General features: G+C 48.8%; 2 non-coding genes across 2 annotated transcripts; both read right to left on the bottom strand.

The window, feature by feature from the left end:
- Positions 1–892: 892 nt before the first annotated feature.
- Positions 893–966, bottom strand: TRNAL-CAA (transfer RNA leucine (anticodon CAA)). Its single transcript has one exon. It is a non-coding gene; the product is annotated as a tRNA-Leu (tRNA).
- Positions 967–6842: 5876 nt separating this feature from the next.
- On the bottom strand, positions 6843–6916 carry TRNAL-CAA (transfer RNA leucine (anticodon CAA)). The gene has a single exon. It is a non-coding gene; the product is annotated as a tRNA-Leu (tRNA).
- Positions 6917–7619: the final 703 nt, after the last annotated feature.

The raw sequence follows: 7619 nt of genomic DNA on the forward strand, positions 1-7619 counted from the left end.
ACTGAGCTACGGCGACGGCTGTCCAATCTGCTGCTTTCGTGGGTATTTATGTTTTGCGTGTAAGCGAACCTTGAGAGTGTTCGCCAGCTCCACCCTCGTCCATAGCGGTGGACGTTTCACGTCCTGTAATACCGCAAGTGTGGCGTAGAACCTCATCTAACGGCGAAGGCGGAAACTGTGCGAGAGCCCTCTTACGCTACCTATGGCATCAAGACTGCCAGAACCGAGACCCCCGTTAAGCTATTAGCAGACAAGGAATGAAGTGAGGGGCTCGTTTACAAACGTATTAAGGAAGCCAACATTCACCGAAACCAAGGTGCAAAGGGGAATGTTTCTATTTTTTTAAATATCTAGTACCAATCAATTTATTTCTTTAAAAGAAAATTACTAATATAGCAGCAGAAAAGACAACCATGCCGCCGGTGGATCCGAACCCACGACCTGCGAATATCACGTCCGGTGCTCTTACCAACTGAGCTACAGCGACGGCTGTCCAATCTGCTGCTTTCGTGGGTATTTATGTTTTGCGTGTAAGCGAACCTTGAGAGTGTTCACCAGCGCCACCCTCGTCCATAGCGGTGGACGTAACTCGTCTTGTAATACTGCAAGTGTGACGTAGAACGTCATCTAACGGCGAGGGCGGAAACTGTGCGAGAGCCCTCTTACGCTACCAATGGCATCAAGACTGCCACAACCTAGACCCCCGTTAAGCTATTAGCAGACAAGGCAAATGAAATGAGGGGCTCGTTAGACAAACATATTAAGGAAGCCAACAGACACCGAAACCAAGGAGCACAGAGGAATGTTTCTATTTTTTTAAATATCTAGTACCAATCAATTAGTTCTTTTCTCTTTAAAGAAAATTACTTATAAAGCAGCAGAAAAACAACCATGACGCCAGTGGGATCCGAACCCACGACCACCGAATATTGCGTCCGGTGCTCTTACCAACTGAGCTACGGCGACGGCTGTCCAATCTGCTGCTTTTGTGGGTATTTATGTTTTGCTTGTAAGCGAGCCTTGAGAGTGTTCACCAGCGCCACCCTCGTCCATAGCGGTGGACGTAGCACCTCCTGTAATACCGCAAGTGCGACGTAGAACTTCATCTAACGGCGACGGCGGAAACTGTACGAGAGCCATATTACGCTACCTATGGCATCAACACTACCAGAACCGGGACCCCCGTTAAGCTATTAGCAGACAAGGCAAATGAAGTGAGGGTCTCGTTTGACAAACGTATTAAGGAAGCCAACAGTCACCGAAACCAAGGAGCACAGAGGAATGTTTCTATTTTTTTAAATATCTAGTACCAATCAATTTCTTTCTTTAAAAGAAAATTACTTATAAAGCAGCAGAAAAAACAACCATGCCGCCAGTGGGATCCGAACCCACGACCTCCGAATATCGCGCCCGGTGCTCTTACCAACTGAGCTACCGCGACGGCTGTCCAATCTGCTGCTTTCGTGGGTATTTATGTTTTGCGTGTAAGCCAACCTTGAGAGTGTTCACCAGCGCCACCCTCGTCCATAGCGGTGGACGTAACACGTCCTGTAATACTGCAAGTGTGACGTAGAACGTCATCTAACGGCGAGGGCGGAAACTGTGCGAGAGCCCTCTTACGCTACCTATGGCATCAAGACTGCCAGAACCGTTACCCCCGTTAACCTATTAGCAGACAAGGCAAATGAAGTGAGGGGCTCGTTTGACAAACATATTAAGGAAGCCAACAGTCACCGAGACCAAGGAGCACAGAGGAATGTTTCTATTTTTTTAAATATCTAGTACCAATCAATTAGTTTTTTTTAAAGAAAAGCACTTATAAAGCATCAGAAAAAACAACCATGACACCGGTTGGATCCGAACCCACGATCTCCGTATATCGTGTTCGGTGCTCTTACCAACTGAGCTACGGCGACCCCTGTCCAATCTGCTGCTTTCGTGGTTATTTATGTTTTGCGTGTAAGCGAACCTTGAGAGTGTTCACCAGCGCCACCCTCGTCCATAGCGGCGGACGTAGCACCTCCTGTAATACCGCAAGTGTGACGTAGAACTTCATCTAACGGCGACGGCGGAAACTATGCGAGAGCCCTCTTACGCTACCTATGGCATCAAGACTGCCAGAACCGAGACCCCGTTAAGCTATTAGCAGACAAGGTAAATGAAGTGAGGGGCTCGTTTGACAAACGTTTTAAGGAAGCCAACAGTCACCGAAACCAAGGAGCACAGGGGAATGTTTCTATTTGTTTTTAATATCTAGTACTAATCAATTAGTTTTTCCTTTTTAAAGAAAATTACTTATAAAGCAGCAGAAAAAATAACCATGCCGCTGGTGGGATCCGAACCCACGACCTCCGAATATCGCGTCCGGTGCTCTTACCAACTGAGCTACAGCGACGGCTGTCCAATCTGCTGCTTTCGTGGGTATTTATGTTTTGCGTGTAAGCGAACCTTGAGAGTGTTCGCCAGCTCCACCCTCGTCCATTGCGGTGGACGTAGCACGTACTGTAATACCGCAAGTGTGGCGTAGAACCTCATCTAATGGCGAAGGCGGAAACTGTGCGAGAGCCCTCTTACGCTACATATGGCATCAAGCTGCCAGAACCGAGACCCCCGTTAAAGGGGTATTCACACGGGGGATGGAATCCCTCCCGAACTGACGGCGGCTGCGTACACGTCACGCCTTCGAGAGTGCTCGCGGCGACGCAGTTTCCGGTTTTGGTCCGGCGGCCGCCGCCGACGGGGGAGGGGACCGTTCGCTCGGCCGCTACGTTCAGTCCCCGCGTCCCCGGGAGATTAGGCGGCACTTGGCAGGGCGCGCGTTGGGGTCGCTGTGAGTGGCGCTCCGCTGTCGACGGAGCTGTATTACTTCTTGCCGTGGATTTTGCGCACGTTGGACGAAGAGGAATGCGGGCACTAATAAAAACATTTTTGAAGTCCAATATTTATGAACTGGTTAGAGCAAGATGCGTTTTGTGGCATACGTCGTCTTTGTGTTTGTCTGCATCTTCTCAGAGTTTCTTCTCTTCTATCTTTCACGCATCTCTTTTTTTTCGTCTAATTTTTCCCCCCTCGACTGTCGGCATTTTCCCTCCTCAGATCAGCACAGCCCCGCTCCTTGAGCATGGTAAACCCAGATGGCGGCTTTTGTTGTAAAAAAAAATAATAATAATAATCCGGTGTCTGATGCGTTCCAGCATCCACAAGAAAACTTCATGCGGCACACGAAGCAGTTTCTGGTATTCGTCCGGGTCATCTTCACGGAGCGTGTTATACAGACTGTGCTGCACACCAAGGGACTTTTCTTGCATCCATGGCTTCACCTAGCACCGCCGCTTTTTCTTGAAAAGATCGTCGTCATCCTCGGTTTCAAGTAGAGCCGCCAACAACACGTACTTGCGCCTTTTTGCGACGTCCATTTCCTGCTCTGGATCCTCTAGCGCCAGAAAGTTCGACGTGTATTCAGCTCCGGTGCTGGGAACTGTCTGTTTGTTTCCCTTATTCGGTTTCTTTTCCCTCTTATCTCCCTTCAATCTTTATTATTTTTTTTTAGCCTTCGCTGTCTTCAAAGAACAGCAAAACCGGCCGTCCGGCCCTTTCTTTAACCCCTCCCACGCCGCCCGGCCGCTTCGCGCGTCTAGATCCCCCGCGGCGGCTCCCCGCTGGCCGTGTGAATACTAAATTTGGGAGCGGGGGAGGGGTTTGGCCGGCCGGTGACGTAGCGCGCCTCGTCTCTCCGTCCCTCCGCGCCGAGGTCCCCCGTGTGAATACCGCTTAAGCTATTAGCAGACAAGGCAAATGAAGTGAGGGGCTCGTTTGACAAACGTGTTAAGGAAGCCAACAGTCACCGAAACCAAGGTGCACAGGGGAATGTTTCTATTTTTTTTTTAAATCTAGTACCAATCAATTAGTTTTTTTTTCTTTTTAAAGAAAACACTTATAAATCAGCAGAAAAAAACCATGCCGCCGCTGGGATCCGAACACACGACCCCCGAATATCGCGTCCGGTACTCTTACCAACTGAGCTACGGCGACGGCTGTCCAATCTGCTGCTTTTGTGGGTATTTATGTTTTGCGTGTAAGCGAACCTTGAGAGTGCTCGCCAGCTCCACCCTCGTCCATAGCGGTGGACGTAGCACGTCCTGTAATACCGCAAGTGTGGCGTAGAACCTCATCTAACGGCGAAGGCGGAAACTGTGCGAGAGCCCTCTTACGCTACATACGGCATCAAGACTGGCAGAACCGAGACCCCCGTTAAGCTATTAGCAGACAAGGCAAATGAAGTGAGTGGCTCGTTTAACAAACGTGTTAAGGAAGCCAACAGTCACCGAAACCAAGGTGCAAAGGGGAATGTTTCTATTTTTTTTTAATATCTAGTACCAATCAATTAGCTTTTTTTCTTTTTAAAGAAAATTACTTATAAAGCAGCAGAAAAAACAACCATGCCGCCAATGGGATCCGAACCCACGACCTCCGAATATCGCGTCCGGTGCTCTTACCAACTGAGCTACGGCGACGGCTGTCCAATCTGCTGCTTTCGTGGGTATTTATGTTTTGCGTGTAAGCGAACCTTGAGAGTGTTCGCCAGCTCCACCCTCGTCCATAGCGGTGGACGTAGCACGTCCTGTAATACCGCAAGTGTGGCGTAGAACCTCATCTAACGGCGAAGGCGGAAACTGTGCGAGAGCCCTCTTACGCTACATACGGCATCAAGACTGGCAGAACCGAGACCCCCGTTAAGCTATTAGCAGGCAAGGCAAATGAAGTGAGTGGCTCGTTTAACAAACGTGTTAAGGAAGCCAACAGTCACCGAAACCAAGGTGCAAAGGGGAATGTTTCTATTTTTTTTTAATATCTAGTACCAATCAATTAGCTTTTTTTCTTTTTAAAGAAAATTACTTATAAAGCAGCAGAAAAAACAACCATGCCGCCAATGGGATCCGAACCCACGACCCCCGAATATCGCGTCCGGTACTCTTACCAACTGAGCTACGGCGACGGCTGTCCAATCTGCTGCTTTTGTGGGTATTTATGTTTTGCGTGTAAGCGAACCTTGAGAGTGCTCGCCAGCTCCACCCTCGTCCATAGCGGTGGACGTAGCACGTCCTGTAATACCGCAAGTGTGGCGTAGAACCTCATCTAACGGCGAAGGCGGAAACTGTGCGAGAGCCCTCTTACGCTACATACGGCATCAAGACTGGCAGAACCGAGACCCCCGTTAAGCTATTAGCAGACAAGGCAAATGAAGTGAGTGGCTCGTTTGACAAACGTGTTAAGGAAGCCAACAGTCACCGAAACCAAGGTGCAGAGGGGAATGTTTCTATTTTTTTTAAATCTAGTACCAATCAATTAGTTCTTTTTTCTTTTTAAAGAAAATTACTTATAAATCACCAGAAAAACAACCATGCCGCCGCAGGGATCCGAACCCACGACCTCCGAATATCGCGTCTGGTGCTCTTACCAACTGAGCTACGGCGACGGCTGTCCAATCTGCTGCTTTCGTGGGTATTTATGTTTTGCGTGTAAGCGAACCTTGAGAGTGTTCGCCAGCTCCACCCTCGTCCATAGCGGTGGACGTAGCACGTCCTGTAATACCGCAAGTGTGGCGTAGAACCTCATCTAACGGCGAAGGCGGAAACTGTGCGAGAGCCCTCTTACGCTACCTACGGCATCAAGACTGCCAGAACCGAGACCCCCGTTAAGCTATTAGCAGACAAGGCAAATGAAGTGAGGGGCTCGTTTGACAAACGTATTAAGGAAGCCAAACGTCACCGAAACCAAGGAGCACAGGGGAATGTTTCTGTTTGTTTTTAATATCTAGTACCAATCAATTAGTTTTTCCTTTTTAAAGAAAATTACTTATAAAGCAGCGGAAAAAATAACCATGCCGCCGGTGGGATCCGAATCCACGACCTCCGAATATCGCGTCCGGTGCTCTTACCAACTGAGCTACGGCGACGGCTGTCCAATCTTCTGCTTTCGTGGGTATTTATGTTTTGCGTGTAAGCGAACCTTGAGAGTGTTCGCCAGCCCCACCCTCGTCCATAGCGGTGGACGTAGCACGTCCTGTAATACCGCAAGTGTGGCGTAGAACCTCATCTAACGGCGAAGGCGGAAACTGTGCGAGAGCCCTCTTACGCTACATATGGCATCAAGACTGCCAGAACCGAGACCCCCGTTAAGCTATTAGCAGACAAGGCAAATGAAGTGAGGGGCTCGTTTGACAAACGTGTATAGGAAGCCAACAGTCACCGAAACCAAGGTGCACAGGGGAATGTTTCTATTTTTTAAAATCTAGTACCAATCAATTAGTTTTTTTTCTTTTAAAGAAAATACTTATAAATCAGCAGAAAAAAACCATGCCGCCGCCGGGATCCGAACCCACGACCTCCGAATATCGCGTCCGGTGCTCTTACCAACTGAGCTACGGCGGCGGCTGTCCAATCTGCTGCTTTCTTGGGCATTTATGTTTTGCGTGTAAGCGAACCTTGAGAGTGTTCACCAGCGCCACCCTCGTCCATAGCGGTGGACCTAGCACGTCCTGTAATACCGCAAGTGTGACGTAGAACAGCATCTAACGGCGAGGGCGGAAACTGTGCGAGAGCCCTCTTACGCTACCTATGACATCAAGACTGCCAGAACCGAGACCCCCGTTAAGCTATTAGCAGAAAAGGCAAATGAAGTGAGGGGCTCGTTTGACAAACTTATTAAGGAAGCCAACAGTCACCAAGAATAAAGGTGCATAGGGGAATGTTTCTATTTTTTTTAATATCTAGTACCAGTCATTTAGTTTTCTTTTTCCTTTTTAAAGAAAATTAGTTAGAAAGCAGCTGAAAAAACAACCATGCCGCCGGTGGGATCCGAACCTACGACCTCCGAATATTGAGTCCGGTGCTCTTACCAACAGAGCTACGGCGACGGCTGTCCAATCTGCTCCTTTCTTGGGCATTTATGTTTTGCGTGTAAGCGAACCTTGAGAGTGTTCACCAGCGCCACCCTCGTCCACAGCGGTGGACGTAGCACGTCCTGTAATAACGCAAGTGTGACGTAGAACTTCATCTAACTGCGAGGGCGGAAACTGTGTGTGAGCCCTCTTACGCTACCTATGGCATCAAGACTGCCAGAACCGAGACCCCCGTTAAGCTGTTAGCAGACAAGGCAAATGAAGTGAGGGGCTCGTTTGACAAACGTATTAAGGAAGCCAAGAGTCACCGAAAACAAGGTGCACAGGGGAATGTTTCTATTTTTTTTAAATATCTAGTACCAATAAATTAGTTTTTTCTTTCTTTTCAAAGAAAATTACTTATAAAGCAGTAGAAAAAACAACCATGCCACCGCTGGGATCCGAACCCATTACCTCCGAATATCGCGTCCGGTGATCTTACCAACTGAGCTACGGCGACTTCTGTCCAATCTGCGGCTTACGTAGGTATTTATGTTTTGCGTGTAAACGAACCTTGAGAGTGTTCACCAGCGCCACCCTCGTCCATAGCGGTGGACGTAGCACCTCCTGTAATGACGCAAGTGTGACGTAGGACGTCATCTAACGGCGAGGGCGGAAACTGTGCGAGAGCCCTCTTACGCTACCTATGGCATCAAGACTGCCAGAACCGAGACCCCCG

Source organism: Amblyomma americanum, chromosome 1, assembly GCF_052857255.1.
Source record: "Amblyomma americanum isolate KBUSLIRL-KWMA chromosome 1, ASM5285725v1, whole genome shotgun sequence".
Taxonomy (NCBI): Eukaryota; Metazoa; Arthropoda; class Arachnida; order Ixodida; family Ixodidae; genus Amblyomma; species Amblyomma americanum.